Source organism: Rattus norvegicus, chromosome 14, assembly GCF_021556685.1.
Source record: "Rattus norvegicus strain SHRSP/BbbUtx chromosome 14, alternate assembly SHRSP_T2T, whole genome shotgun sequence".
Taxonomy (NCBI): Eukaryota; Metazoa; Chordata; class Mammalia; order Rodentia; family Muridae; genus Rattus; species Rattus norvegicus.
This window is the reverse complement of record NC_141547.1, coordinates 62,219,254-62,243,945: the sequence shown is the minus strand read 5'-3', so window position 1 is coordinate 62,243,945 and position 24,692 is coordinate 62,219,254. Positions and strand designations below refer to the sequence as shown.

At 45.9% G+C, this 24,692-nt stretch overlaps 2 long non-coding RNA genes across 3 annotated transcripts in view; one reads left to right on the top strand and one right to left on the bottom strand.

Annotated features, from left to right (window-relative positions):
• Positions 1–22,108, top strand: part of LOC148001364 (uncharacterized) — a 39,692-nt gene extending 17,584 nt beyond the window's left edge. For both annotated transcript variants that reach the window (XR_015637044.1, XR_015637043.1), the window contains 5 exons: positions 6,316–6,364; positions 11,364–11,519; positions 15,491–15,592; positions 16,282–16,438; positions 21,598–22,108. This is a non-coding gene — a long non-coding RNA (uncharacterized LOC148001364). The remainder of the gene's footprint in view (positions 1–6,315; positions 6,365–11,363; positions 11,520–15,490; positions 15,593–16,281; positions 16,439–21,597) is intronic.
• Positions 13,390–18,159, bottom strand: LOC148001365 (uncharacterized). Its single transcript, XR_015637045.1, has 3 exons — positions 18,052–18,159; positions 16,224–16,375; positions 13,390–14,755 (listed from the first exon to the last, which is right to left on the bottom strand). It is a non-coding gene; the product is annotated as an uncharacterized LOC148001365 (long non-coding RNA).
• Positions 22,109–24,692: the final 2,584 nt, after the last annotated feature.

The following is a 24,692-nucleotide window of genomic DNA, read 5'->3' as shown; positions in this document are numbered from 1 at the left end:
GTTTGGTGTTTTCCTCTGGCGCCTGGATGTGCACAGAGTGCAGTCTCTTCTGGTTTCCCAGGCGTGTCCGCCTGTCTGAAGGTTCAGCTCTCCCTCCCACGGGATTTGGGTGCAGAGAACTGTTTACCCGGTCTGTTTCCTTCAGGTTCCGGCAGTGTCTCAGGCGCAGGGGTCCTGCCGCTCCCGGGCCCTCCCCTACGGGAACCCAGAGGCCTTATACAGTTGCCTCTTGGGCCAGGGATGTGGGCAGGGGTGGGCAGTGTTGGTGGTCTCCTCCGCTCTGCAGCCTCAGGAGTGCCCACTTGATCAGACGGTGAGGTCTCTCTCCCACGGGGTTTGGGAGCAGAGAGCTGCTGCGGTCCGGGATCCGCCGGTGTGGGCTCAGTCCAACTCTTAAGAGGGAAAGCAAAAAAAAAAAAAAAAAAAAAAAAAAAAAAAAAAAGAAAGAAAAAAGAAAGAACAAGCATAACCACAAAAAAAATAAATAATAAAGCATAAATTCTTGGCAGCACTTCTGCTCCTACCCTCACCTCAGACTACCAGGAGCCCCTCCTTGCTTCTCTGCTGTTTTAGAATAAACAGCTCTTTACTTGAACTTGAAATCTAAATTCTCTTCAGCTATTAATTGATAAGAGCATCTCCTTTTACCTCTCATGCTCTGAAGTAAGATTAGAGTGTAAATAAACTAGGTCAGGTTTAGCCAGACAGACATGAATTGTTCTCCTCATTCCTCTTAATCTTAAAGGAATAATGAGGGTCTGCACATCACTGCTCCATGAGCAGTCAGACTCCAGCCAAGTCAGTGCAGGGGCCACCAGGAGTATTTACCAGACCTCCAAAACCCACTGAGATCGCAACCCCCTGTAACTTTCTGCCTGATGAGAGACTGTTGAGGTTAAGGGAAGACTTGACTGGGTTGGTATTCATTTTTAGACCAGATGGAATCTCCTGTGTGGCAGGGAGATGGGGTGAGAAAATAAGAGTTTCCTGGGCTACCCATAACCACAGCATGTTCAGTATTTCGTGGGCATTTGCACATCACATTAGATCATTACCCAGAATCATTACCTAATCTCAATCTAGAGCTCTGCTAAATTTATGATGCCCATAGACGCTAATGAAGGCTTTTATCTATAGGTCTGGGACTGAGCCACGGTGACTGACAGTACTCGAGGTAGCGTAGGTACTGGTGGAACTGTCACCGGAACGAAGGGTTAAGCTGTGGGAAATGAAAGAACAGGAAGAAGTGGATGAGGAAGAGGATGGTGGTGATGATGATGAGAGGGGAAGGAGAATGGAGACAAAACTGTAACTTCAAACACCTCATTAGGAAAATGGGGCAGTTAAGGAAGAACTCACCAAGTAATCTGCTTAAACTTTAATTAATTATTCATTTATATATATTTATGTGGCACACTTTCTCCAGGGAACCCGATGTGCTTTGCAAACATATTAAATAATTAACTCTCTCAAATCTGAGTGGAGAGGCAGCAGAATGACTCCGTAAGTGGACAAGAGGCTTGGAGAATAGCAACCAGATTCTCTCTTTGAGCAGACAATCCCCTGTGCCCACACTGAGGTCACACAACAGGGGAAACTCTCTGGGGCTAATGAATACTTCAGGGATATATCTGGGAGGCTTTCCGTTTGAGCAGTCCAGATTGAGCAGGTCTTGTTTGGAGAGATAGATGATGATAGATGCATTAGGTAAATAGATAAGCAGATGCGGGAATGAGCTACTACCAGAAACCATGGGGAAGCGCGCTGTTAGAAGACAGAATGGAACACATTTTGAAAACATGCCGCCTTCAAGATCAAAGTTAGGACATATTTTAAATCAAGAATATCAATGACGGTATTACATAAAGCGGAATTGCCAAGGCCGAATGGCAAACAGGGAGCAATAAACATCCACTAACTTGTGTTTTATCACATTTTCAGTTCCTAAAACTACTCTCCATGCTCTGTTGACAGGATCCAGGACGTGGCACATGTGTCCTGGCACTTGGGAGCTTGAGGTGGGGGAGGGGGGTCCCTGTGTGCTTGAGATCAGCCTGGGCTGCGCGTACACATATCCAGCACAACCCTGCTCCCCGAGACCATCAATAACAATAACATTCAACAAATCTGCCGAACCGATGGAGGTCAAACACAACACAATGGAGCAAAATTTAGCAAATTATAAAAAGACAAGAGACAGTGGCAGCCACTAGGGCACAGCAAAGTCTGTCGTGAGTGAGACAGAGGCTCAGCAAGGGGCTCGTGGGCATTGCGCGTGGGCATTATGTGTGTGTTTGTGCATGCGTGAGTAGGAGTGCGCATGTGGAAGTGGTGGGGGTGAGGGGAGACAATTTCCTAAAGTTGGTTCTTTTATTCCACAGTGGGCTCTTAATCCCTACATGGGCTCAGTTAGAGCAACTGACTTCTGCACACTGCCTCTTAAAACCAGGAAACCGAGATGCACAAACCAGCCTTGGAGAGATGGAGTAATTAAAGCCACAATGTGCATTTAGCCAGGTATATGTCACTGTGAAATGAAGTCTACATTATTATCCAAGATACTTGGCTGAGGTTCAGGCAAGCGACTTGCAGAAGTACAGGGCGGAAGCAAACACAGCAGTCAAAGGGGCGAGAGGTTTTCCTCTCATTCTAGAATGGGAGGTGACCTTCTACTACAACCACCACCGGGGAGTAAAAATCTAAAAAGAGAGTGGTAAGGGAGAGGTGTTTTTAAACAAACATTTTGTTGTTGTTGAGACAAGGTCTGGCCTTGACCACTCCACATAGCAAAGGGTGAGCCTGAACTCTTTAAAAATGTACGGCCCTTACATTATTCATGTGTGTGTTTGAGCATGTGTGAGTGGGAGTGCACATGGGTCACTGTGCACATGTGGAAGTGGGGATGGGGAAGCTTCCTAGAGTTGGTTCTCTTATCCCACAATCGTTTGTTTTATTTTGGTTTGGTTTTTCAATACAGGGTTTCCCCGTATAGTCCTGGCTGACCTGGAACTCACCAAGTAGGGCAGATTGGTCTTTAACTCAGGGATCTGTCTGCCTCTGCCTCCTGAGTGCTGGGATTGAAGAGGTGTGCCACCTGGCTTTGCATCTTGTCTTTGTGGTTTTGGTTTCTGCTTCGCTGTGTACCTCAGGCTAGCCCATGAGCTTCAGGCCTGTTTCTCCTGTTTCTGTCTCTCATTTTATCAGAGATGTGTGGGGACTGCATAGATACATATTGCTACATGTGCTCTTTCACATGTGTGCCTATGATCAGACTCAGGGTCTCACTTTTACTCACTGAATCATCTTGTCCCCATCTGGACTCTCAATCTCCCTGCCTCCCTGTCCCGTGTGCTGGGATTGCACAAAGTAAACAAGCTTCCTAGCTAACTCATCTTGGAATACTTTCTTCTATCAAATTTTATTTTGTTGGGTATTTTTAAAGACTCTCTCGGTCTCCTCTGTCTCTCTGTCACACCACCCCCTACTTCGTTCATAAGTGACTTGGTGAACAGAATAGATTGATTTGAGCCCAGATGCCACCAATTATTAATCAAAGGCTCTGAGATGCCTTGACCTTCTAAGTCAGCCTTCCACACTGAAAATGGCAGTAGCCACTTTCAGGATTGCTGTGTGGATTGCTTCAAGACCTGGCCAAGGAAGTGCTTGGTGAAATACACGAGTTCACTGGGTTTTTAGTGTCATTTTGGGGACTGAGATAAAAGTTGTATTGTTCAGGCACACGACTCTCCACCCTCTTCCGTGAGACACAGGTCTCATATTCCTGCTACTGGAACTTTCTAGAATCACACTCTGCTTTAAAAGATCTATCCTTTTTTTACTTTATTTGCCTCTTGTACTCAACCCAGTTTTAGTTGGCTAACTTCAGCATTAGTCGGGGATCAGTCTTTAGCGCTAACGTAAACCCGCACTTTCCTGCCTAAGTACTGTGATGTGAATAGCAGAGAACCACTGAGCGCAACAAGGAGAGACCGTCTCTCGAAGTCTCCTCCAGGACCTGTAAACGGATCCTCCTTGAAAAGATAGACTGAAATGCGCGCTGGCTGCCTGGCTGTTTCTGCTATAGCTTACATTATGGTCCTTCTAGGCCTCCGAACTCCATTCATATTCTCACAGATGCTATTGTCTGTGTCACTGCCTTATGGCTGAGTCTGCAGCCTCTCTCGACGTGATGGGATGGGGAGGTGCTTTGATTCTCTGGGCAGAGCCCTCATGCATCATATTAGGAAGAGACCCAAAGAGCTTCCCCTACCTCTCCACTCTAAGGAGGTAGATGGAGAGAGTGGATTAACTAGACACCAACTATGCAGGCACTTTGACCTTGGACCTCTTCTATTCAAAACTGAGAAATGAACCTCAGTTTTAAGCCACCCTGTCTGTGGTACTTTGTTGGAGCAGCTTATGCTGATCAAGACGGGTGGATATTGCGTACATTTTCTAATGCAACATGAAAGCTTTTGCAAGTGACAAAAGTCATGATACCGTGAATAATTTTAGGTGATACTTCATTATTCATATAGTGTATGTTGAAAGATTTATTATAATATGATAGCTATAGCTATATATAAATAATTATCACCTATGTATGTATCTATTGCCTATTTCTATCTGTTATCTATCTATATCTATATGAATCATGTATCCATCACCTATCTATCAACTATTTATCTATAATGTATCTATCAACTATCTATCTATGTTTATCTATAATGTATCCATCTATCATCTATCTATAATGTATCTATCTATCTATCTATCTATAATCTCTCTATCTATCTGTCTATCTATCTATTTATCTGTCCATCATCTGTCATCTAATGGGTCCACCCACCTATACTCCTTCCAGTACACCAGCTATAAGTGTATGGTGGGTAGAAATGTTTGTGGAACACTTATGAGTACTGAAACTGCCTCTTTAACCCACATAACAACAAGAAACAGACAACATACTAGGAAAGGCCCGGCAGGCTCCGGGAGGAAGAGCAATGCCCCTCAGCTAACGGCAAGGCATTCCCCCAATTGCAATCTCATTAAACTCCACACATGCTGGGGACGCATTCAGCCACTGCTTTTAGTTTTATTTTCAGAAAAAGGACAGTAGAGATCCAGTGAGATTTGCCATTTTTCAAGGTCACACACGGACAGCATGGTAAAGAGGTAGAAAGCTGGCTGTCTCCAGTCCGCACGCACTAGTGCCTGAGCAGTGATTTCTGTCCGAGTGGAGGACGCTGGGCAGCTGACCCCTGTCTGAGAGCCTCGCTCTCTTGGGAAATTTTACAGGGCCTTTCCAATTCCTCCACACCACAGTTAAGAATCCAAATGATTCCATTACAGCTTTTAATACCCTTCCGTCTCCCTCCAAATCAAAGCGGGAGAAATATGTAAAGTCTCTAGGGGAAACAGCCAACCATTTCCTTTCTTATTCTCTATAAATGAAACAATTGCTGGGCTTTGGTCTTCCTTCCTTCCTTCCTTCCTTCCTTCCTTCCTTCCTTCCTTCCTTCCCCCTCCTTCTTTCCCCCTTCCTTCCTTCCTTCCTTCCTTCCCCCTCCTTCTTTCCCCCTTCCTTCCTTCCTTCCTTCCTTCCTTTCTTCCTTCTTCCTTCCTTCCTTCCCTCCTTCCTTCCTTCCTTCCTTCCTCCTTTCCTTTCTGTTAAACTTTTAATTAAAATGCTGACCTGTGGAGTCTTGAGCTCGACATTCTTCAATAACTAGAGAGGGATCCATTAGAATTAGGTTAAGGCAGAGCCCCTACATCCACATGCTCTGTGTCTGAAGTGTTTGGGCGAGAAGGCCGGTCTCAGGTTGAAATTTCTGACCACATCACAGGTGTGGGGGGGTTTGGGGTTGTAATTCAAAACAGTCCTTAGGCTGAGAAGATACTTGGCTGGCAAACATTTGCCACATAAGCATGAAGACCTAAATTTGGTGCACAGAACCCATGCAGAAAAGAAAAATGTTGGATGCGGTGGTACACGCTGGAAATCTCAGGGAGCACAGAGGTAAGAGGATCTCTGGGGCTCAAAGCCAGACATACTAGCCAGATCTGCAAGCCCCGTGTACAAGAGACCATGGCTCAAAAACAAGGTGGAAAGTAACAGAGGAAAACACCTGAGGTGGACCTCTGGCCTCCACATGCATTCACATGTGCACGTGCCTGTACACTCTTGCACACCGTGTATGCACACGTGCATCTGTAAACGCACATGAACACATCCACACAGAGAGACAAGCTCAGGTGTTTGTTTCGTAAGAGCCTCCACATCAGGTTTGTATTAATTATGACATCTCCTTACAGTGATTCAGAAGTGGGCGAACTCCACCGTCTCCTGTAAACATGTAACAAGGTATGGAGAGATTTGGGGTTGTCACAGCATGGGAGTGGGATGGCACCTGAGGGTAGTGGTCACGAGTGTCATTAGTTAAGCATCTCTTGAAGCACAGCACGATCTGATCCAAAACAGGAGTGGTACTGAAACTGAGGACCCTGCTTCATTTACACGATCGTCAACATTTGAATGCTTCCTTTATTCTCTGTCTCTGTCTGTATATGTGTGTATGTGTGTATATGCGTGTGTGTATGTGTGTATCTGTGTGTGTATGTGTGCATGTGTATATATGTGTGTATGTGTGTGTATGTGTGTGTATATGTGTGTATGTGTGTATGTGTGTATCTGTGTGTGTATGTGTGCATGTGTATATATGTGTGTATGTGTGTGTATGTGTGTGTATATGTGTGTATGTGTGTATGTGTGTATCTGTGTGTGTATGTGTGCATGTGTATATATGTGTGTATGTGTGTGTATGTGTGTGTGTATGTGTGCATGTGTATATATGTGTGTATGTGTGTGTATGTGTGTGTATATGTGTGTATGTGTGTATGTGTGTATGTGTGCATGTGTATATATGTGTGTATGTGTGTGTATGTGTGTGTATGTGTGTATCTGTGTGTGTATGTGTGCATGTGTATATATGTGTGTATGTGTGTGTATGTGTGTGTATATGTGTGTATGTGTGTATGTGTGTATCTGTGTGTGTATGTGTGCATGTGTATATATGTGTGTATGTGTGTGTATGTGTGTGTGTATCTGTGTATCTGTGTGTGTATGTGTGCATGTGTATATATGTGTGTATGTGTGCATATGTGTATATTTGTGTGTATGTGTGTAGATGTGTGTAGATGTGTGTGTATGTATGTGTGTAGATGTGTGTATGTGTGTATGTGTGTATCTGTGTATCTGTGTGTGTATGTGTGCATGTGTATATATGTGTGTATGTGTGTGTATGAGTGTATGTGTGTATGTGTGTAGATGTGTGTAGATGTATGTGTGTATGTGTGTAGATGTGTATGTGCGTGTGGGTGTGTGGTGTTGTGGAAGACAGAGATCAACACCAAGTATTTTCCTCTATGATTCTCCTATTGTTGTTGTTGTTGTTGTTGTTGTTGTTATTATTATTATTATTATTATTATTATTATTATTATTATTATCATTATTTCCATTGGTTTTTAAGAAACAGGGCTTCTTTGTGTAGCCCTGGCTGTTCTGGTACTCACTCTGTAATTTGGATTGGCCTTGAACTCACAGTGATCCACCTGCCTCTACCTCCCGAGTACTGAGATCAAAAGCTTGTGCCACCACTGCCCGGCCCCCTCCATTTTATTTTTTAAAGCTAGGATCTCTCACTGAACCTGCAACTTTTTGTTTCAGTCTGGCCAGTGAGCCCCCAGGACCTACCCGTCTGTGCCCTGCCCTCACTGGGCGTGCACCCCCACACCCAGCTGAGGATCCAAACTTAAGTCCTCATCTTTTGCAGTAAGCACTTCACCCACGGAGCCATCTTCCCAGCAGCTCCTGACCTGTGCATGCCCGAGTTGCCGCAGCCCCCGCTCCACAGATGCAGAGCGTATAGTGTTTAGCATACTATGATGAGTTCTTCCCTCTCAAGGATGTTATCATGCAGAAGCTTGAACCAGAAAGTTTTTCCAGATCTTTTAAACCTGCAAATGTTGAATGCCTAGACTATGAAAAGCCATTATGATATATTTTATTATTAGCTTTATACACGGAATCAAGAGTGTTTATATTTTGAAGCCTTGGGACATACAGGGCACATATTGCCTTTCAGAAGAGAGATTACGCGAGCTGGTTGGTTGCCTCGTGTTCTGTTAACATTGAAGCCAGGCTTCCCTGTCAGACTGTTCCAGGTAAACACATTCAGATCTGCAAGCAATGCGCGCAGGCTTCCAGCCCAAACGGCTCTTTGTGTGTAGAGGAGAAGGAAGACCCAGACCACTGGAGCATGTCTCTCACCCCCCCTGAGCATCCTCCTTGAGCTCAGACTTGGGAGATGAGCTCGCAGTGTCGGGGGACATCTGTAATTGAGTCAGGCTGGAAGGGGGTCCACAATCCTCTACCTGTGTGTTTCTAAGTCTCATGGGCCACACTGTGAAACTGGATCCTTTCCTGTCTCCTGCCCATCTGTCTTTCAGCTACCTCAGCTCCGCCTAGGGTGACGATGAAGCTCCTTTAGGACCCTCAAGGCCTTGCCAACACTCTCTGCACCCATCTGTTCTTGCCACACTGACCTTGGTGCCTTCCTAAAAGTCACACTCTGTCACCACAGGGCCTTTGCACAAACTCCTCTGGTTTCTGCAGGCTTCTCTTTCTGATCCTTCATTTTGTTAGCACACCTGCTCACTTGACCAAGGTTGTCCAAGCTATCAGTTCCTTACGGACACTTCCCAGGCCTCTTTGGCACTACCATACAAGTAGTTCTCCCTTCATTCTGGTGCAGTTTTACTATTACATGTGTATTGTTGGCATGGAGTCTGGCTAGGACTCATCACAATACCCTAAACCACCACACATACAGATACAGCTTCATAAAGTGGGTGTGAGGAACCATTCCTGAACCACCCTTAAAAATCACATTTCATTTGCAGATTTATCTTGTGGTTCAGGGTGTTTGCGTCTGTATGTATGCTTACACACCACAGCTCCCATGTGACGTCAGAGGAGAACACAGGAGTGTTGACTCTTCCACCATGTGGGGCCCAAGGCTTGGTGGCAAGGGGTTTATTCAATTCACTGGGCGACTTTCCTGGATCCTAAACCATTTAAAGTCTAAACAAATGAAAAATAACCAAACAAGTGCAGTCGTCCTGAGCTCTACACTGAGAAGCAGAATGCTAGGGAGGTCAAGGATGCCTGGGTCTTGACGACCCGAGGGGTCCTGGGATTTGTTAGTATATTTCAAGGTGCAGAAGGGACATCTTACCTACAGACCCTGGAATTCAGAAAGACACCAATCGACCTCTGTGAGAGCGTCATTGAGTTAGGAACCAGCTCCCACGTGCAGCCCACACACGGCTCCAGGAAGAGACCAGCGCGGAGCTCCTCTGGCAGTGTGGCTCAGTTGCGTTCTCTGGGTCTCCCCCATCCCCACGCTTCCTAATCACGGAATATCCGAAGCCTTGTTTTACATCCCCTCCTCAAGGCTATCCTTCCTTCCCGGGTTGTCTGTTGTGCCATACCCACAAGGCCAGCCGAGATATTTAACCATGACTTTGAGAAATGGGTCTGTCCTCCGTAGAAAAGCCTACAGTCGCCACCACAAACATGACCGCAGTGTTGAAAAAAAAATCCCTAAATAAAGAGACGCCGCGTTCTCTGCATATTCATGGCTGAAATGAATATTATATATGACGCTTGGTTTTTGTAAGCATTCGGATGAAGCAGAAGGCGAGAATGCAGATTTACTTATTTTTATCAATGAAAACAATTGTACTTGACCAGCAGAAGAATTGTTTCCTCTGGCTTGAAGAACAATGTGCCTGCAGAAGGCAGTCCTGCCTATTAGTCTCTGAGCAAAGCTTTATTTTTATATTATTGTGTCGTTTTATGCACAGTCCCCAAGTGCCTTGTCAATGACAACCACTCATTAAATCATTTGAACTATCATATAAAAATAAAGATGGATTTTAAGCTACACTGAGCCAGGCAGTTGGTTAGCAAATACTGATTGCTCCCTATGGGGTCTGGAGTGTTCTTTCAGGTGATGGAGACTCATAGGAAGGAAGCACATGGTCCGTTGCCTCAGGAGGACTTAGGGACCAATCCAAGCAACAAACAGATGAACCTTCAAGCAGAATAAAACTGCTCAGAAAAAAAAAAAAAAAAAAAAAACCAACCCTGTCTTTGGAAAGTGGAGTGAAGGTCAGTCAGCACAAACCAGGTTTCAGAGGCAAGCCAGACAGTGACAGATGCTGTGCCAGCATAGGAAGATGCTGGCCGTTGAGTGTGAAAGAGTTTGAAATGTTAGAAGATTATGATGTGAGTACTGGGAGTGACCGCACGTGTCGGTGAGTCCCAACACGTGGGACATTGCGAGGAAGTAAGAAGACTGCTGTGGGTTCAAAGCCACCCTGGGCTACATGTAAGAATCTGCTAGGAGGGAGGGAGGAAGAGAAAAGAGAGGGGGTGAAGCAAGGAAGGAAGGAAAAGAGGAAGGGAGGAAGAAAGGGAGGGAGGAGAGGAGAGGGGAAGGAAGTAGGGACAGCCAAAGGCAAGGGAAAGAGGAAAATAGAATGTGCACACACCCCCAAGAGGTCAACTAGCAAACAATTACCTTTCTTTAACTGGGGACAGGTGAAGCCTGGAGATAAACTTAGAACTCCTACAAAGATTATTCTCCTTTCTGGAAAAAACTATAAATTTTCAACAAGGACATAAATGTGAGTGTCTTGTGGAAAAGAATAAAGCAAACTCCTGAAAATGTGGAGCAGGTAAATCTGCAGGAGAGAAAATCCTCCAGGTAAGGACACGGGCCAATTGAACCAACGCCATGAAAACTGCTAGCCTCGACGGCTCTGTTGTAAAATGGAACGGCCTTCTCCGAGAGAGAGCTCCCACAATTGTGATAGGAAAGACTTCCATGGCTCCCACATGAAAGTGCTTTCTGCTTTTGGAGGTTCTAGAAACCTTAGGAGGTAGAGTCTAGCTGAAGGATGAAGATCACTGGGGGTGGGGGTGGGGTATGTTATCCTTGGCCCTTTCTCTCCTTTCTCTGCTCCCTGGCTACCAAGAGTCTAACCCTTATGCTCTGCCACACATTACCACTGCCATGTTCTTCCAAAGTGACGGGGTCCAAGGGCAACAGATTGAACTATCTGAAGCAGTGAGCCTCAGGCAATCTTTTCCCTCTTTAAGACATTCTGTCAGGAATTTTTGTCACAGTTACACAAACTCAGCTAAAATGTCCAAAATGTATCCACCACTCTACAATCCACTTGTATACGGTGTCTTATAAGTATAAAATCCTTATTCATGTTTATATCCACCAAGGAAGAGTCTCGAGAATGTTCATGGCGATAGCATATGACTAATCCACTGTATCTACCCAAACGTCCATCAACGAGGATGTTGTATGAATGAACTCATACGATGGAATGCTGTAGAGGATTGGAAATCAGTGTCCTGCAACTACATACAGCATCGCAGGTGAGCCTCAAACACTGAGTGAAATAAGACGCATGGAGAGGAACTCATGATGTCTTATTCTATTTAGTTTTCTCTTCTCTCTTTCTTTCTTTCCTTCTTTCTTTCTTTCTTTCTTTCTTTCTTTCTTTCTTTCTTTCTGTTTTGTTGTTGTTGTTTTGTTTTGTTTTGTTTTTGTTTTTTTGTTTTTTGAGACAAGGTATCTCTCTGTGACCCTGGCTGCCCTGGAACCCCCTCTGTAGATGACCAGGCTGACATCAAACTCAGAGACCCACCTACCTGTCTCTGCCTCCCCAGTGCTGGGATTAAAGACCGCCACCACCTACCTTTTTTTTTTAATAACAGAGCCAAAAAATATTATCCCCAGACAGAACTTCACCTAGGGAGAAGATTGTGAGGCGTGGGCTGATGGGGGTTTGTCTGGGCCATTTGCTTACTGTGTGTCCAGGCTTTGTGATCATTTTCCTGGCTCTGTGTGTGTGTGTGTGTGTGTGTGTGTGTGTGTGTGTGTGTGTGTGTATGTGTGTGTGTGTATGTGTGCGTGTGTGTGTGTACATGTGCGCTTGTGAGGGTTGGGGGGAGGGCTGGGTGCTGAAAGGCAGGTAGAAATACATCCAGTCTCTTCCCCGACCTGGAGGTGGAGGATGCGGGGTCCCTTAAGGACACTATTCCCTAGGGACTGTGCCAGATATAAACCAGACCTATGTTTTCCTAAGGATGGGGATCTGGGGAGAACAGAAACCAGAGAGCAGGGCTGGCTAAGAGGTAGCCCATGACGTGCACTCACTAGCCACATATTTTAGGGGTGGTCACACAACTAACAACATAACCACCTAGCCATCTTCAGCGACCCCCAGAAATGGCAGCAGAGTGGCCTGGCCAGATCAGTCTGGTTTGGGTACTCACTCTCTCTCTTTTCTGGACAAGTCCCCTCTACCACTGACGTCATCTACCAGTTGAAATTGACCACTTCATAATGGCAGCAATAGGAGGGGCTTAGTGAGTCCCTTTAATCTCAGCATTCAGGAGGCAAAGACAAGTGGGTTTCTGTCAGTCAGAATTACATGGCAGTTCCAGGCTAGCCAGAGGGGTAAGGAGGCCAAGGAAGAGGCTCCAAATTTTCCTGGTTCAATCTAAAAGGCAAGCATGACCTTGACCTTGGAAAAAGGAACTGAAATGAAATGCTCGACACAGTGTCTCCTTAAATCAAAATATCTTGGATCTTGTGTGTTAGTCTCTGCTGCAAACACTAAGCTCAGCAGTGAATCAGCCATAGCAGTTACCAGGTACACATGTGTCCCAATAAAACTTTATTTACAAGAACAAGCAGTGGTTCACACGCGATCCATTACCTCTGGTTCGAAGACCCCTGTGGTGAGGTCCAGCCATATTTAGGACTGAGAAAACACTGTTGGGAAATGGATTTTCTGAGACTTTGAAACAAATGACAGAGACACCAGAGAGCACATTTGAAGTGCGCCACGTTGAGTGTATCTTCTCTGTGCTCAGAGGCCGTCGGAAGCACTCCTGGCCTGAGAACTTTCTGGTCTTGCATCCACACTGAGCCTCTGCGTCTGTTCCAGCCTCTCCCCTTGCCTCCCCAGCACACACCATGCTGACCAGCCACAGCTCTCCTCTGCCTCTGCTGTCTGTGCAGAGCCTGGCCTCTGACCCCTTCCCTGCACTGCCGCCCCTCCCCAGGAATCCCTCTTTCCTGCTTCCAAATGGGCTTTATCTTTCAAGAGATCCTTCAAGTGTCTCTGCCTTCAATTTTTTCCCTCAGCACCCCTAGGCTGAGATGATATCCCCTCCATATTCCCACAGCACTTTGAACAGAAGCACACTTCATCAATATAACTTCAGCAGCCTTTTTCCAATTCATCTCTAATGGCTTAACCTTATCGGGTGGAGTAGGTTTTTTTTTTTTTTTTTAATCTGCTGCTTCCTTGCTGGGTTGTGAACTCCTTTCAAACGCAGGCTATGCCTTATTAATCTTTGTTTACTCCGGGGTTAGCTGTGGATCTGGCATGGAGAGGCAGCTGAGCACATGTTTGCACACTTGTTAAACTCACTGCAGAGCCTGGTTGAGCTGGGGCCACTGGGACCCTGTGGTATGAGTCACAGCTTCGACTGTCAGCTGTTTTCATGAGCCACTTCCAGAGTGTTAATAAGCAAGTCTCCTTCACAAATGATAGCATATTAAAATCAAATCAAGTTCAAAGGTAAATATGCAAATCTCTCTCCCACCTATGTCCTATGCAGCCTATGCATACACACACACACACACACACACACACACACACACACACACACTATTATTGTTCTAGCTGAGTCTACCATTTTGTATTTTGGCAAATACATTTTCTCTTTCGTAGAAATCACATAAAAATCTCATTCTCATATGGAATGTGGGACCATTGTACGTAGTCTTTACAAAAGCTTTGTGGGTTTACCTCCAGTTCCATTAAGAACAAACAGGATGGTTTATTTGGAGAAAACCCAGCAATCTCCACGCGTGGCTTCAGTTTTCCTAAGTGCCAGCTGGATGCTTCCTCTAGTTAAATCCAGGCAAAATTAGAGGCCACCACCTGGCAAATGTCCCCAGCCCTACCTCTTTATTGTTTATCTGGGGTAAAGGGCAAATTGGTGTGTGAGACTACACATGTGAAGTTGGTCGCTGATCACTGCCACGTCACTGGGTTTCCTGTAGTGCTGGTTTCTAAAATTCTATTAGTCTAGAAAGGAGTGCACAGGACAAGCAGGTGGGGTGGGGGTGGGGAGGGGAGGGAGCATATGTGCCGCTCTGAACTGCACACAGCCTCACCCCACAAGGCAAACAGGGGCTACTTCAGTCTTCAACTGCTATTACTTAGCTTTGTTCTTGTGGGGTGGTGGTCAGGGTCCGTGGCTTATCCATACCCTTGCACACCGTATCTTATAGGAGGCGCAGCCCTGAGGACACCCAAGGCAAACATCCCCAGCGCTTGGCACACCCAGAACCTCCACCCACCCTCCATTCCTCGGGAAAACGCGGATGATTCCTTTCTCCTCATCTCTCTCTGGGATTCTGGGGGAATGCATCTATGAGAATCCTCTCGGCCTTCAGGGTTGACTCAGTCGTGACGATGTCATTTCTCCTCCTCTTGGTCCTTCTGGCCAGCTTCCCTTGCTCCTCTAAAACTTTCCAAGGCAGAGTTCTACCTGTTCTCACCGCAGAACTCCTCAAGGCCAGGGAGACCCTGAAAAGAGAGGAAGCCAAAGATGCTGGAGATTTGTGTCTATTGCGTTTGGCTCCTCTGTGTCCGGGCTCAGCAGGGCATAAATAGATAATCAAAGATTCTTTTCTTTACTCAGACTTCTATAGTCAGAGGCCGAGTCTTCTCTTGACTTTATTTTTTCACTTGATCTTAGCCAAAAGACCGAGAAGCCATTTGACTTTGCTTCTTTAAACTTTCTAGATTGCACTGAGAATTCCTCCAGTGTTATTTGGAAATGTTTAAAGCTTTTAAGTCAACAGCCCCAGCAGTTAATCAGAAAGTTATGTGTGCATTAATATATATGCTGAGATACTTAAAAATACAACCTTTGGGTTGGGGATTTAGCTCAGTGGTAGAGCGCTTGCCTAGCAAGCACAAGGCCCTGGGTTCAGTCCCCAGCTCCGAAAAAAAAAATACAACCTTTATGATCTTTTACAGCGTATGTATGTGTATGTGCGTCCACATGTGCCAAGAGAAATACATAATTGCATGCATAACCGATCTAAGGAGCTAGGCTAGGGGATTGGCCAGCTCACTGGCATAGGCCTGAGTTTAATTCCAGGAGTAACTTACATGATGAATATCTCTCTCTCCCTCCCCTAGCCCTGTGTGTGTGTGTGTGTGTGTGTGTGTGTGTGTGTGTGTGTGTGTGTTTGAGTATAAGCGGGTAGGTTCTGTGATCCACTAAACATGGTCCCTGCCCCTCTCCCCCTCCAGTCTCATGGATGTGGCTTCCCCAAGCCCATCTAGATCACATGAAGTTTTCAACCCCGTTAACAGAAGAAATTACAACGATCCAAAGTTTTCACTGGAAGTTAAGTAAGTCTGGATTCTTGGTACATAGCATGTTGATCTCATGCATAGCATCAGACAGTTTATAGAACTGTATTCTGTGCTTGAAATCTGCAAATCTGGAGTGTATACCCATATACACATGCAGTAGTAACTGGGCGGTAGGATGGATATGTAAATTAATTTGATTGTCCCAATCATTTCACAATGTATATGTAAATCAAATTATTGTGCTGTGCATCTTGAATATACATGTTTTATTTGTCAATTGTACTTCGCTGAATCTGGAAAAAGTGATAATAATTGTGGACAATTTTGCAATCAATGTCTACTAGTGTGAATGACATTAGGATTTATTTTTTTTAAGATGGGGATAGCATTGTGCTCAGGTAGGATTTACAGGTAGCATTCTCTGAGACCCTCATGGATTGCAACTGTTCACCTGTAAAGAATCTAGAACTAGGTGGTGGGCTAGCTATGGGCTGTAAGCTGTGAACTGTCCCCTCCTGGGAAACAGGAAAGTCAGATGCGCCTGGTGCCTACAGCCAAACCCTGCAATCCTACATCACCTTGGGTTCTGCCACTTTATCTCCATGAGTTTTTGTTCATACTCTTTCCTGGGATCCCCACCTTCTCGGGAAGGCTTTCGTGATCCTACCTGTCCTTCATGCTGTTTCATGTGGCCTCAAGTTCTCATGTTGAAAACCGACTCTCAGTGCTGCAGGGCCGAGAGAGACCTTGAAGAGACAATCGTGCTGCTCCTTCTGAGGCCCTGAGTTTGATTCCCAACATCTGGCAGCTCACAACCACCTGTGAGGGCAACATCAGGGGATGTGATACCTTCTCCTGGCCTCCAGAGGTACCCGTCCTCAGGTAAGTATACCCATATATAGATACGCATTCATACATTTAACATAAAAATGATAATAACAAAAGAAAGGGTTAAAGAGTAAACCAAAACAAACCCTGTCCCTCTGAGGGCTTCCTGTAAAAAGCTTAGACAGAGCATTGGCACAGGTAATTGATGTTAACCACCACCCTGCAAGTGGAAGACTCCAAGCAAGCTGTCCCTGGTGGCTCTTTTCCCAGGGAACTTTGTTCTTTGAAAACTAGAACACGTGGCCCTCACTGATTTTCCTAGAGGAGACACCATATAGAATAATGAGTAAGTACCTTGCCTCTGGGCACAAATCCCACAACTGGCCACATCCTGGCTTTGGGGTTTAAACTGGCTGCTTGACTTTTCTTAAACGTCATCGCTTGGTTGGGAAAACGTCTTGGTCAAGTTTCCCCCTGCTATAGCACAGTACTACAGACAAGAAAACTGCAAGCAGTAGGAGTCATTTAGGCCCACAGTCCTGGAGGCTAGGGAATCCAAAGTCAAGAGGCAATAACCAGTAGGCACCTTCTTATTGTACCACAACATGGTACATGGCATGCCCCCCCCATAACTTACCCATTCCTGTCATAACGATATTAAATCTATTCGTGCTAGCACAAGCCTCAAGGCCTAATGCCTCTCACAGGTTTGGCATTTCATTACTATTAAAATGACAAGTACATTTCAACATGCTTGGGAAAGGATGCTCAAACCACAGCAGGGTATAATGAAGGTCTCCCATCCCCCACTCACAGATTACATGTGGTAAGGCATACCAAACGCTTCTCTCAGGTTGCTTTGCTCAAATAGACCACACGACGGCCATGTTTTAGATTAAGCCCTTTCCCTAACTTATTTATTCTTCAAATTACACACCAGTACTACAGACAGTCACTATTGTTACTCCCATTTTACAGAGAGGCTTAGATAACATAGTCAGCATGGCACAACAGGGCCACCTGGGCCCAAAGGTGTGCGCCAAGTCCTGTTGGTAGGTGTCCTGCCCTGTATAAAGCCCTTGGAGAATCTGAATTCGTGTGCCCTCCTGAGCTGTCACGATTGGTTTGCCGATTTCCCACATCTGCCCACTTATTTATTCAGCCCTCCTCTACCCTAAATCCGAAGAGTGGTATACAGAATGTCCTAGAGAGATTTCCTCCTAGCTGTTCCCACCCTCCCATGGACACCTGCTTCTTAGAGTAATGGACAGGAAGGGGACAAGGAAGCGGGGAACGGTCCTATCAGCATGCAGCAGAGGGTCTGGGAGAATGCTTCCTGCTCAGAAGGCAACAGGAGCATTAGCGCTGACCCCTTTCTGCTCCTGCTGCTTGTAAAGCACCAACCCCACCGCCAGTGCAGCGCTACCAAGGCGAGCTGACTCGACTGATTGAAACATGATTGTCCCTCTTAATCAAAGTGATGTCATTCTCTGATTTCCGAAAGTGAGGGACGGTGAAATTAATGACAGCTCAAGTGGGCTTCTAATGGCCCAGGGCTTCGTAGGGGCCCCGGGCTCCCAAGCCACTTGCATTTCAATGATATGCTGTGGGATTTCTGCACTAACAAGGGTGCCATAAGTCTTAATTACCCAGAACCAAGGCCTCACCTTGCTGGTGTCCCTGGGGAGTTTCACTGAAGTCAGTGAGAGCTTTGCCTGCAGTTCAGCACCATGAAAACCTGCTTGCAAATGTTTGCAAATTACCCCGGAGTGCCTCTGAAGGAAACAGGAGGGAATTCTTTATTTTTAGAACACTGGTATAGCCTTGGCCCTGCCTTGCCTGTCGTCACATACCTGTGTGTGACTCAAATCTCCTCCCTCTGTCTCAGATAAATTCTCCATCACGGGCCTCTCTCCTCCTCCATGGTAGATGGAGGTGCCTTGTAGGTCTTGCCCTTAGCCTAGCTGCCGGTAATGTCCCTGAGCTCCTGCCTGCGATTCCACAGCAATCTCTAGAAAGCCTAATGTGCTTTCCATTACAGGGCTGATTGGGTCTCCCCTTTCCAGCCTTGAAAGCAGCCTCCCCCCCACACAGAGGACATCAAGTGCCTCCCGGCCTGCTCTTCTGTCCCTCTGAAAATTGGTGCTGCCTAGGCTCCTGGATCACACACACACACACACACACACACACACACACACATACACACACACAAGCTGTCACTCTGTCAGATCATGTTCCTTCCCTTAGCCTTTCACTCACTTGGCTGGCAATGCCCCGGCTTGTTTCCCCCTTTGGGGACGACCTATATCCACCAGATAGAAGGGTCCATGGTAGTGGAATCTGTGCTTACATCCATATTTCTGAGTTACCACAGGACCAGGAGGAGGCTAGACCACATTACATCAAACGGACTTCACCTGTGAGCACAATCCTCCCTGTGCTGACAAGCCTATTCCTGACCAGTGTTTTGGTCACCCACTTGGAGGTGTTTCACTATCCCTGCATGCAGAACAGGCTTTTGAAACCACAGCCTGATCTTATCACTGCCTTACTTAAGGCCTACAATGTAACCCATTGTCCAAACTGGAAGATTTGGGTCTTAATCCTCCAGGCACTGCTGCCACCCACTTCACTTCTCAGGACATCTGCCATCACACTTGGAAGGTCACTTCCTCCAGAGGCCTGACCCCCAACACCCTCTACTCTGGACCTCCCTGTAGACCAGACCCTGTCACAAATTCCATGCTGGCCTGCACATGTCACGGTACTGTTTCAATCTGTCACTACCTGGTACAGAGGAGACCTGTTGTGCCGATGAGTGAAGTGATTGATAATTATCTGTCGGTTGGTAAAACAGAATCAAATGAATGATTGAACAAGATACTTCCTAAACGGTGAATAGCAGCAGCCAAATTGCAGCCCTAGGTTAATCTTATATCGATATCTGCCTTCTTTTGGCTTATCCTAAATAGAAAGATTCACTGGGAAGATATTAAAATAATGAACTGTCATGCCACAGACATATGTGCAGGCGGCTGAGTGTCTAGCATGATCGATACACAAATGGACCCTGGGGTTCAGCTTTCATTTCTCTGAGTCCCTGAGCTTTGTAATCAACACCTTCCCAGCAAAGCAAATTTCCGCTGAATTTTAAACCACCCTGTCTTCCGGCCGCATGTTCCCAAAAACAACAGAACCCAAATGGACACAAAAATTGCTGTGCACTCCCAAGCCCCAGGACAGCTCTGCTTGTCCAAGGAAAACAACCTTGACCAGCAATGAACCGTGCTTCAAATCGGCCCTTTCCCCATGCTCTGTTCAGAAAAGCATCGCCCTGTGGGAAGTTGCTCTAGAGAACTCAGACTTGGTGATTGCCTAGAGCACCTGATGCGACTCCCCCTAACCCTGACTTGCCTAGATTTCACTTCTGAATGGAGTTTGTCAGCTACTCAATAGGTATTGTTCATTCCTGGTGTGACCACAGAGACGCAAGCAAGCACTATTAACACGTCGCCAGTGATACGTATGCAAATGAGAGGGGACAAATATGAAAACAGCTCTATCTGGCTTTGCTGCTACCTAACCTTGTCTAAAATTCATAGAAATATTAATCCTCCTGAATGCTTAGGAATGCATACGGGGTAACATTCTCAAGGAAGCTAATAATTATCCCTTGTTAGCTAGATCAACTAACGGCAGTCTTTCACTGCAGGGACAGAAAAATATTGTGACGTGCTCTGTTAAGCAAAACGAGGTGGCAGAATGAATTAGGACATTTAGACTAACAGTAATAATGACATTTGAATCTAGCTCCTTTTTACAGATAATTGATAACATTGACAGAAAATAGACACAGAGTTAATAGAGTGCATTATTAATGGTTGATTGAGACACCGGAGACAAAATTTCTCTCCACTGCCATGTTGTTATCACTAATATTTATTAGACACCCACTGTGTCTGGTGTGACTCTTATCAGAGGCTTAGGATAATAATAAATCACTACCTATCAACCATGTGTACAGTAACTGCATTATGTGTCTAGGCAGCTCTCTTATTAAGACCTTGGAATCTATTAAAAGTCTCATTTTGAAACAATAAAGCAAGAGGAAGAATTTATGAATTGTAGATCTTCAGCATTAACCCAACAACAGCCTTGGAGAGGAAAAGGATTCTTCAGAGAGAAAAATTAATTCCTGCCAAGAAAAATCTAGGAACATAAGTTAGCGAGCCCTACCAGATGCCTCTGACTACGCTGAGCAGGAACGAGGTACATTCTAATTTCTCAGGAAAAAGAATTATAGGCTAGCCTGTGCATCGGGCAGCGTCCAGAAGGTTCCTCGGCCAGGTTCTCAATCACATGTGTAGCCCACAGTGATGTCCTCCACATCCAAGACCCCCTCTGATCCTTGGATCTGATCGGTTCTGCGTTTGTCACCACGACTGATGCATCCAGACATAACTCACCTCCTCCGATCACTGGCGTAATCTGCATAGTGGAAGGCCATGTTGTTTGCAAGATTGGCTGTAATGAAGCCTCATGTCAGTGCCTGCCTGTCTCTGCAATGTGATGGTGTTGTCTACCACTAAGTGGTGTGATCTATTGATTCCTCCCTGCAAGAGTTGAGAAAAACACTTATCAAAAGAATGCTATGGATGTGATATTTTGGCAACAGCTAAGCTTAGGCTTTAAGAAACCTTGCAGCTTCCAGTCTCACTGTCTTAGAACACAGACCACATCAGATAAGAAAGCCCAGGCTAGCCATCTTGAAGACCAGACCTCTCATTGACAGAGAACAGCTAACAGCCAGCAACAACTGCTAGTTGTATTTTTGAGGACCACAAAACCAACAGAATGTATGCAGCCACTCCTTGATATCCGTTTACACTGGACTCTCTAGTTCCTGTCACACTGCCAGATGAGAGTCGCTGCCCAAGTGACCCCAGAAGCGACCAAGCAGAAGAGCCACCCCACTGAGCCCAGCGCAAGACACTGACCTAAGAATCATGAACAAATAAAACCGCTACGATTTTGAAGAACTCAAGTTGGAGCCGTTTGTTACACAGCAGTGGGTGGATGAAGAACAATGATAGATACTTTATATCTGACACAATGGCTTTAGAAAACTGACTGTTCTAACCCCTCTAACAACAGCCTCTGGGATGGTGTTAACTTGTGAGGCTAAGATGTTTCTTCTTGTTTCCTCCCCACAGCACCTTGTCACCTCTCACAGCAATTCACACTGAGACTGGACTGTTTAACTTTGCTTTGCCAAAAGGAATAATAAAGGTCCTGAAATGATTGCTCAGCAACTGGCTGGCCCCAGGACGACGATGGGTGTGGAGATGGAAGGCATCCCCAGTGGACCTCCTCTGCCCAGATGAGTTGTGCCTATGCTACCCAGCTGCAGCGCCATTGCCAAGGGCCTGGAGCCTTCTGGGAGGCCACTGGGACAGGGACCGTTGGACACGAATAGGGATCTCCAGAGAAATGAAACCAAAGATGCTGGTACCCAAGAGGACTGGTTCAAAACCCACTGAGGATGTCCAACTATGCATCAGATGATGTAGCTTTGCATAGAACCCACACACATCCTGCTATATTCCTGAGTCACCTCTAGCTTGCCCACAATATCTAGTACAGGGTAAAGGCTATGCAGAAAGTTGTTATGGTGTAATATTGAGGGGCTAATGACAAGAAGAAAAAAATCTACGTGATCCTTGAGCACCATTGTCTCCTGAACATTTTTCATGTGTGGTTGGTTGAATCTGGGTATGAAGCCTGTGGCACAGACCCGCTCCAAGGCAGACTGGAAGGATGGGGATACAGGCAAGTGTTTCATTTTGAGTTCAAAGATTGTCTGTGTGGGAGGTCTTCCTTTTTCCATTACATCCTTCACCTAGTTGGATGAGGCTCACCCATGTTATTGAGGATATTTCATTTTCCCCAATGGCTATGGACTTGCACATTAATGTTATCTAAGAAATGGCTCAGAGGGGTTATGAATGTAACTCAGGTGATAGAGTCCTTACTTAGCATGTGCAGAGCTCTGGGTTCAATGCCCTGGACTGCATGTAACCCCCTTGTGGTATATACCTATAATCCTGGCACCGAGGAGGTGGAGAAAGAAAGATCAGACATTTAAGGACATTCTCAGAAACATAGCAAGTTCAAGATAGCCCTGTGCTGCATTAGATTGTCTCAGAAATCTAAACAAGCAAGAGAGAGAGGGGGGAGGAGAGAGAGAGAAGGAGGAGAAGGAAGAGGAGGAAGAAGAGGAGAAGGAGGAGGAGGAGAGGAGGGGGAGGAGGAGGAGGAAGAGGAGGAGGAGGAGGAAGAGGAGGAAGAGGAAAAAGAAATGCTTTCACAGAAAGGCCTAGAATGATATGTGACCTAATTTCCACACAGTGTGGCTTAGTGAAGTTGACCTGTAAAACTAACCACAGGAAGTGCTGAGTTGATTTGTATCCGCTAAAGGGCAGCCTACAGTCCTAGGTCCTGGGTATTATAGAGAGCACCTTACTTGGGGACAAGTCTTTTACAGAAGAAATCAACTGATGACAAAATCATCAGAGTGGTTCCAATTCATCGTCATTGGTGTCCTTATAACAAGGGATAATCTGAACCATGTGCAGGGGCACACGTGAAGACATGGGGAAGACAGCCATGTACTTAGAGTGATGCAACTACACACCAAGGACAGCTAAGGGCTCCCAGGAAACATCAGCGCAACAGGGGCTGTCAGCAGTGTGAACTGGCTAACACCTTAATTTAGGACTTTTCACCACTAGAATTCTGGGATACTAGATTTAAAAGATGCAGTCCAATTGAAGACACTTTGGCATTTTTCCTTGCCCTAGCAGAAAGCAGATAGCTGAGAGCCTTGCTTCCAGGCCCGAGAAGCATCACTACCTGCCTGCTACAAGGAGGAGGGCAGGGCCTGAAGAGGCCTGGATGGGTCTTCTTCCTCGAACCCATGGCTCTGTCCTCTAAGAAGCTCTAGGAGATAGGTCTGAAAGACTTTGGCTAGTTTCTGTTTCCTCAGAAAGCAAGAGTAATCCCTAAGCTTCTGAGTCCCCACCTAGAGTGAGCGTACAGGGGCTCTTGGCTGTGAGTTAGAAGTAGAGACTTTAGCCAAGGAACCTGCAGAAGGGATGGAGCGAGCTATACTGTATCCAGCCTGTGGCTGCTGGTTATGTAGCTCTCTCCGTAGTGGACAGATGGGAAGGCAATACCATACGTGTTGCACTGAATCCCAAGAGGACAGTGGCACAGGCTCCAGAGCCAAGCAGACTTGGAGCTGTCCTGGATCTACCACCTGACAGTTCATAATAACAGCTTTATTTTGTAGTGTGTGTGTGTGTGTGTGTGTGTGTGTGTGTGTGTGTGTGTGTGTCCAACCCACAATGATCAGGTAGAAAATTTATGGAAGCCAAGTCTCTCTATAAGTTTTTGGGATTGAGCTCAGGTTGTCCAGCTTCATGACCAGAACTTTTACAGGTTGAGCCAACTCACCAGCCCATGACTTTTCATCCGGTGCTGTCCTAGCTACTCTTCCCACTGCTGCTCAATGGGAAACATTCCCAGACTACCTGTCAAAAGCAATTTAATGAAGGAAGGAAGGAGAGAGAGAGAGAGAGAGAGAGAGAGAGAGAGAGAGAGAGAGAGAGAGGGAGGGAGGAAGGATGGGTTTGCTTTGGCTCACAGTTTGAGGGTACAGTCCATCAATGATACGGAAGGCGCTGTAGGAGTTTGAGGCTGACCACAGTGTACCTACAGTCAGGAGGCGGAGAGAGGCAAAAACTGGTTCACAGCCAGCTTTCTCCTGTTTACAGAGTCCAGGCACCCAGGTTAAGGGAAGACAGTGTCCTGGCCTCAATGATGAAGTAATCTAAAAACTCCCTCATATACATGACCAGAGGTTTGTCTCCTAGGTGATTTTAGATCTTGTCAGCAATCAACAGTAACTCTCACAAATACTGCGGCACATAACCCCCAGCCTCGTTCTACCCACTCATGTTATAAAAGAGGTCTGTCGCTCAAAGAAGCTGCCCGATCTCCACAGGCTGAGAGAGCCAGCCATGACTCATAGACAACCCTGACCCCAACTCCATTATCACCAAGCCTACTAAAAGAATGCCGGGTCTTAGGAACACAGATTAAAACCGGTTTTACTCAAGCCAAACAGCAGGCCAGAGGCAACCACTCTGAAAGAAGTTAGTATAATACCTAAACCACCAGATGGTCACCCGCTTGGAGATAATTATGACTGACATTACCCGTCCTTTGAGAGTACAGAGAGTTTGAG